At 42.5% G+C, this 6,890-nt stretch overlaps 1 long non-coding RNA gene across 5 annotated transcripts in view; it reads left to right on the top strand.

Moving 5' to 3' along the window:
• The window catches only part of LOC108412439, a 5,582-nt gene extending 2,782 nt beyond the window's left edge, over positions 1 to 2,800 (top strand). For 3 of the 5 annotated variants that reach the window (XR_005131422.1, XR_005131420.1, XR_005131421.1), the window contains exons 2-3: positions 1,468 to 1,576; positions 2,528 to 2,800. This is a non-coding gene — a long non-coding RNA (uncharacterized LOC108412439). The remainder of the gene's footprint in view (positions 1 to 1,467; positions 1,577 to 2,527) is intronic. The other 2 variants (XR_001856657.1, XR_001856658.1) reach the window with 1 other exon arrangement.
• The last annotated feature ends 4,090 nt before the right edge of the window (positions 2,801 to 6,890 follow it).

The raw sequence follows: 6,890 nt of genomic DNA, 5'->3' as shown, positions 1-6,890 counted from the left end.
ATCAGTGCTTTCAGTGCTAATGTTTCATGCCTTTTCTCTCATCCTCCCTCTTTTCTGCTTACAACCCCTTTTTTCTGGTTCATTACATTCTCTCCATACTACGCCATCTACTTTCAAATGCTCTTTCTCACCTGCTGTTTTTACCCCTCTCTATTTATTTATCTATTTCCTTCTTTATACCTCCTGCCTTTCTCATCTCTGTTTTCATTCACACTCTATAAATCTCACTCCCCCTATTGACAATTACCAAGCGTGCCCGAGAGTGCCAGCATTGCAATAATGAGCATCAGTCTTATTAGCCCTAATGAGCCTTAATTAATTGAGATGATAACAATCCAGGTCCAATTTCATTCAGATTAAATGTTCATTCTTCTTGGACCCCTAGCCCTTTCATTCTCCCTCAGTCCTTCTCCTTCAAGCCCGTTCCTCTCTCACTCTCAAAAGCATAGTAGTTAGCTTTATTTTTAAATGGTGCACTTAATTTCGGGAGCTTTTGTACTGTAAGAAGACTCTTCCAGAAGGCTCCAAAACAATCAGCAATACTACCTGCTTACACAGCCACCTCATTACCATGGTGACAGCAAGGTCGGGGTTTAGGGGACATGACATCATCTCTTTGCTGTCTGTTTGTGTCAGTGTCACTGTCACTTGAACACCACCCCCCTCCTTTCTGTTCTCTACACAACTTTCCATCTTCATCTTTTCATTTTTTATTCCTCTATTGCATTTCACTGTGGCATGAACAAATGAGCAGAATTCAACATGCATGCGTGTGTGATTCACTCTCATGAGCCTGGGGCAGGGATGTGAATGAGAAGGATACGAGGAGATATTTGAACATTTCATTTGTATTGATTTTCATTGCTGCCAGATTGAACCACAATCAAGTTGGACTGGTTCTGTTCCAATTGTCCCTCACACGGTAAACTGATTTGAATTTGAATGGATGAAACACAACACCAGAATTGCTTCATTTGAAATGTAGCTCTGAATTTCCTGTTTAGTTTTGCCACCTAAGATCGGACCACTTAGACTCAGCTGCAAGACAATATGTGCTGTAATGACTTGATGTTGTTTCTATTGTAAGTGAAACATGGCTTGGTGTTGGCCTTGATAGCACAATTAACACCATCTGCTGTAGTGAGATTTATGGAGATAACAAATACCTTAAAGACTCTTCAGCAATGCATAAAATTAAGTAACTAGGTCTGAGGTGCAGATTCCAGCTCTACCTAATAAGCAACATAAGCAGCTGGTTAGGGCTCTGTGGCCGCCATGGGCCCCACTAACAACTTCAGGGTTATTACTTCACTGTTATGTCATCTAAAACGCGCAAGTTTGGGTGGGAAAACACAACTGGTTATTCTTGTCTCAAACAAGATCAAATGCATCTTGAGTCCAAAAAACAGTGAAGAAAATATATAATGAGAAAAAGCATTACTGTTATGTCATTTGTTTTGACTTTAGTTGGACAACAGTGAGCAGTGGATCTGGAGTCTGTTAAATGAAGCAGGTTCAATTCAGACAGGCAACACTGTGTGGTGAGAAAGACCCCTCAATCGAGAATGCTGAGAAGGTAATTTGTATTTTAAATCGTAACTCATTAGAACCCCACATAAGCATCCAATCATCAGCGATACGCAAATTAGCCCATCATGCATTTAGATAATTTAGACAGACTGTGGTAGTCATTATCATTAGTTAGACTTTAAATTTATAGTATATCAGCAAGCAAGACAGGGGCCCCCAGATTTACTAAAAGATTCCTGATGGTGTATAACAGTTTGCACTGGTATGGGTGGCCAATTTTCAATACCCAACAAGCAATCTTCTACTGAACTTAATTAACATATGTGCAATTTAATAATTTACATTTAACTATTGTGGTATATAAATGCCTGCTTGGGGAGAAAATAATTGAAGAAAAAAGTCAAAGAAAAGTTCAAGAAAGTAAGTAATTAATTATTACATATTTTGACTTTCTGGTTTTAAGCACATTTATTTTTAGCTTGAATTTGATTTCAATGCTAAATGCATTTGAGTTTAGTTCACTGAATGAAACCTAGTCATATGGGAATGGTAAGATTTTGAAGTTGTGGTGAATGCAACATCTTAGCTCTCTGAATGGCATCAAAATCTGTGATATTTCTGCGATAGAAACCACAGCCCTCAAAGTAATGAGTAGCTTTAGTTATGCAGGTACTGAACAGCAGAAACACTTAAAATCAGGGTTTTTATGCAATGCATTGCATTGTTATGCAAAATTAATATGTTGCTTTGCAACGATTGGCCACATTTTCACCTATCAAGAGCTTCAGGCGCCAGCTTCCATAAACATGGCTAATGTAAATTCCTGCTAAAACAGTTGAGATGCTGATTTTAAATTTATTGTTACATTAAGTGGACATAAATCATGTTAAAATGTGCATCATTAGAATGGAGGAAACTTGCATAAATAATAGTTATGAAAACAATTACAGTTATGAAATTAAGGACATTTATTTAATCATTTTATGTCATTACTCAGTTCCAGATGATCACAGAAAAAAATGCAGCAGGGGTTCCATGGACAACAGGAACTTTGCATCAGTGGCACGGAGTGGATAGGGCAAAGCAGCAGAGTCTGAAATGAAACTGGGCTACTGTGTTGGCAAAACCATGCCACATCACTGGATTGACTGTGTGCTTTTGTTTTTTTAAGACCAGAATTTAGAAAAAATCTTCTTTTAAGACAATTTGATGAATGTTGAATGTACCCAAAGTATAAGCAAATATGTATTAAAAACATTGTTTTACTGAATCAATTGGGTTTCAGTACGATTTTTTCAGTACGATTTGGGTTTTTTAATTACTTCCCCACATTAAGAAAAACATGACATGACAGGAATTCACGTTTGATTTTAATCACACATTTGATGACACATTGATTTAAATAAATGTATTAAAATCCTTTGTTTTTCTCAGTCTGTCAAAAAAAAAAAAAAAAAAAAACAAAAGAAAAAATGAAGAAAAGTGCTTAAGAAACAAGATAAAAATCTTACAAAACATTTAAAAGAAAGTATAAGGCACATAAAGTAAAGAATAAAAACATGAAAAGAAATTAAAACAAAGGACTCGTGAAAAAAGTGTTTAACCTGGATTTAAAAATCTCTGTGGGGCATGTCTAAAATCTTCTGGCAGTTTGATCTAGTTGTATGCAGCACAAGGGCTACATGCTGCTTCACTATGTTTAGTTTGGGCTCTAATAACTGATCTAAGACACCTACTCGCTTTATATTCCTTAAACATTCAGCGGTTTAAAGACTAGTAGCACCACTTTATCAAAGTACTCTGGAACAAACTGGATGCCAGTGTAAAGATTTTAGGACTGGAGACATGTGCCCTGTTCTCTTAGTCCTGGTTAAAACTCTAGCAGCAACATTCTAAATAAGCTGCAGATGTTTAATGGTCTTTTTGGGTTAGGACACCATTGCTGTATCCACTCTACTGGACATAAAAGCATGAGAATGAGCTTTTTAAGGTCTTTTCAGGGCACCAAACTCTTGATTCTGGCTATATGTTTAAGATGATGGAATGCTGTTTCAGTGATTGCTTGATATTCAGATTCAGATTCCTTTATTGATCCCAGGGGGAAATTGCAGTTGTTACAGTTGCAGGCATTTATGTAAAAGAATAAACACTTTAATAATTAAAACAATATAGAGTTTGCAGTATGTACACAAGATTTAAGTACTTATGAATACAGTAAAGTGGCGGTGATTGTGATAGTAAATATGAAACATCTGGTATAAACAGTTCAACTATTTAAATTATTTAAATTAAGTTAGTGTCCCTCTGAGTTACTGCACACACAATTGTTGTTAATGCAGATATGAACAGTTTGGTATTGAGTTTTGTGAATACACACTGAGGGAGGAGTTATGGAGTTTGATGGCCACAGGTAAGAATGACTTCCTGTGGTGCTCTGTGGTGCATTTCGGTATGATGAGTCTTGCACCGAATGAGCTCCTGTGTCTCAACACCGTGTCGTAGAGTGGGTGGGAGCCATTGTCCATAATGGCCTGCAGCTTAGACAGCGTCCTCCTCTCCGACACTGCCGTCAGCGAGTCCAGCTCCACACCCACAACATCACCGGCCTTGCGGATCAATTTGTTGAGTCTGTTGGCGTCAGCCACCCTCAGCCCTTGCTGATACATCCAACTTTTGCAGAGTCATCAGAAAACTTCTGAAGGTGGCAAGACTCTGTGCAGTAGCTGAAGTCTGTGGTGTAGAAGGTGAAGAGGAAGGGAGAGAGGACAGTTCCTTGTGGAACTCCAGTGTTGCTGACCACTCTGTCCGACACATAGTGCTGCAGGTGTACATACTGTGGTCTGCCAGTCAAGTAGTCAACAATCCAGGACACAACGGGGGCATCTACTTGCATCACTGTTAGCTTATCACCCAGAAGAGCAGGCCAGATGGTGTTAAATGCACTGGAGAAGTAAAAAAACATGACCCTCACAGAGCTGGCTGGCTTATCCAGGTGAGCATATACACGGTTGAACAGGTAGATGATGGCGTCTTCAACTCCCAGGCAGGGCAGATAGGCAAACTGGAGGGGATCTAGAAAAGGCTGGACTATTGGTCGGAGCTGATCCAAGACGCGCCTCTCCATGGTCTTCACGACATGAAACGTCAGTGCCACTGGCCTGTAGTCCTTGGCGTCACTGGGTTGTGGCATCTTTGGAACAGGAACAATGCAGGATGTCTTCCACATAATGAGGACCCTCTGGAGACTCAGGCTCATGTTGAAGACATGTTGAAGTACTCCACAAAGCTGGGTGGCACAGGTTTTAAGCACCCTGGGTGGAACCCCATCAGGGCCTGCAGCCTTGTTTGTGTGGAGTCTCTTCAGTTGTCTTTTCACCTGGTCAGCCGTGAGACACACTGTAGAGGTGATGGGTGGGGGAGGGATGGAGGTGTGAGATGGGCTGTCACGAGAGGGGGGCAGGCTATCAGGAGGGGGAGGGAGGGTGAGTGGAATGGTCTGCTGAGGACCAGCACCAGAGGAGTCAGGCTGGGTGGGACAGAGCCTGCCTTGTCAAATCTGTTAAAGAACAGATTTAGCTTGTTGGCCCCGTCCACACTGACCTCGACTCCTCCGTTGTTGCTGGACCTGAAGCTGGTGATGGTCCTCATTCCATTCCAGACCTCCCTCATGTTGTTCTGCTGGAGTTTCCTTCACCTTTGTCCTTCGCCTCCTTGACACCTGTCCTCAGTTCCCTCTGGATCGTTCTCACCTCCACTCTGTCTCCAGCTCTGAAGGCCCTTTTCTTCTTGTTGAGGAGAGCCTTAATGTCCATTGTTACCCACGGCTTGTTGTTTGGGTAACATTTTAACAGTCCTGGTTGGGACAGTGGAGTCCACACAGAAGTTAATGTAGTCCGTGATACACTCTGTGAGCCCGTCGACGTCCTCTCTGTGCGGCTCACAGAGCGCAGACCAATCAGTAGCCTCAAAGCAATCCTACAATGCCTCATAAGTCTCCCCAGACCATCTACTCACTGTCCGCTTGGTCACAGGCTGACTCTTCACCAGCGGCACATAACAGGAGCTGTGTACCAAGTTGTGGTCTGACCTACCCAGAGGAGGAAGGGGGGAGCAGCTGTATGCGTCCTTCACATTAGCATACAGCAGGTCCAGTGTTCTTTCCTCTCTGGTGGGACAGTCCACATATTGAATGAAGTGTGGTAGTGCCTTGGCCATAGCGACATGATTAAAGTCACGTGATATGGCAATAAAGGCACTCGGGTGTTGCATTTGGAGACGTGCTGTAGTTGAGTAAATGACGTCACTTGCCGATGTGGGGTTGGCAGAGGGGGGAATGTAGACTGTCACGATAATGGCATGCGAATACTCGCGTGGTAAATAATATGGCCTGAGTCCAACAGCCAACAGCTCAATGTCCAGGCAACAGGTATGTTCCTTGATGGTAATGTGACCAGGGTTACACCAGCGGTTATTGACTAGCACAGGGAGCCCCCTTCCTTTGTGCTTACCGCTCTCGGTCCAGCCCCGGTCGGCCCGAACAGTCTGGAAGCCATTGATGGAAACATGGTCATCCGGGATGTCCTGGTGTAGCCATGTCTCCGAAAAGCACATTAAACTACACTCCTGGTACTCCCTCTGACTCCTGGCTAGTGCTGTTAGCTCATCCATCTTATTCGTCAGCAACCTCACGTTGCCCATGATGAGGGAGGGGAGACGATGAGATATGATGTGGCTGGTGAAGATGAGATCTGGTACATAAAACCACACACGTATCACAAGTAGACCTCAAGGGAAAAAAATAATAAAACGACCTATCTAAGACTGCTTTGTATTTCACTGGCGTTCTAATGACCTCAATAGAGAAGATTTATGCTTTAATTAGTGTGGCTTGTTTTTAACTGTCATTTAATTCAATCAAATAGGGTCTGTGATACTGATCTATGCAATATCCGCATGATGTTATGAAATATAAAACATGCAATAAAGCACAAATTCCACCCGGGTGATGCCTACGGTCATTCATAAGGCGAGGGCCTGCGCAGCTTTTACAGCACGATGGACCCTGGAGAATACACACATGCCTGCTTCTCCTCTTCAATCAAGCACCTCCGTGTCTTGAGTGGCTCAGGATTTGTGTGACCTTTTTGACAAGCGGCCTGTAGTGTGCTAAATGAACGAATGCTAATTAAGCCGGTGGACTTAACAACTCCAGACATGACTGTTGCTGGTGCTGGGTGGGTGAGCGGGAGCCTGATCCAGAACACAAGACTGCTTCGTTGATTTAACCATTTTGTGATGATGATATGGTGGTAGGCATCACCCTCAAGCCCCAGCATTCTCACAGTCTGTCCCACCACTCT

The sequence above is a fragment of the Pygocentrus nattereri genome, chromosome 14 (genome assembly GCF_015220715.1).
Source record: "Pygocentrus nattereri isolate fPygNat1 chromosome 14, fPygNat1.pri, whole genome shotgun sequence".
Lineage (NCBI taxonomy): Eukaryota > Metazoa > Chordata > Actinopteri > Characiformes > Serrasalmidae > Pygocentrus > Pygocentrus nattereri.
Note: the sequence above shows the minus strand (reverse complement) of the source record. Positions and strands in the feature narration are given on the sequence as shown.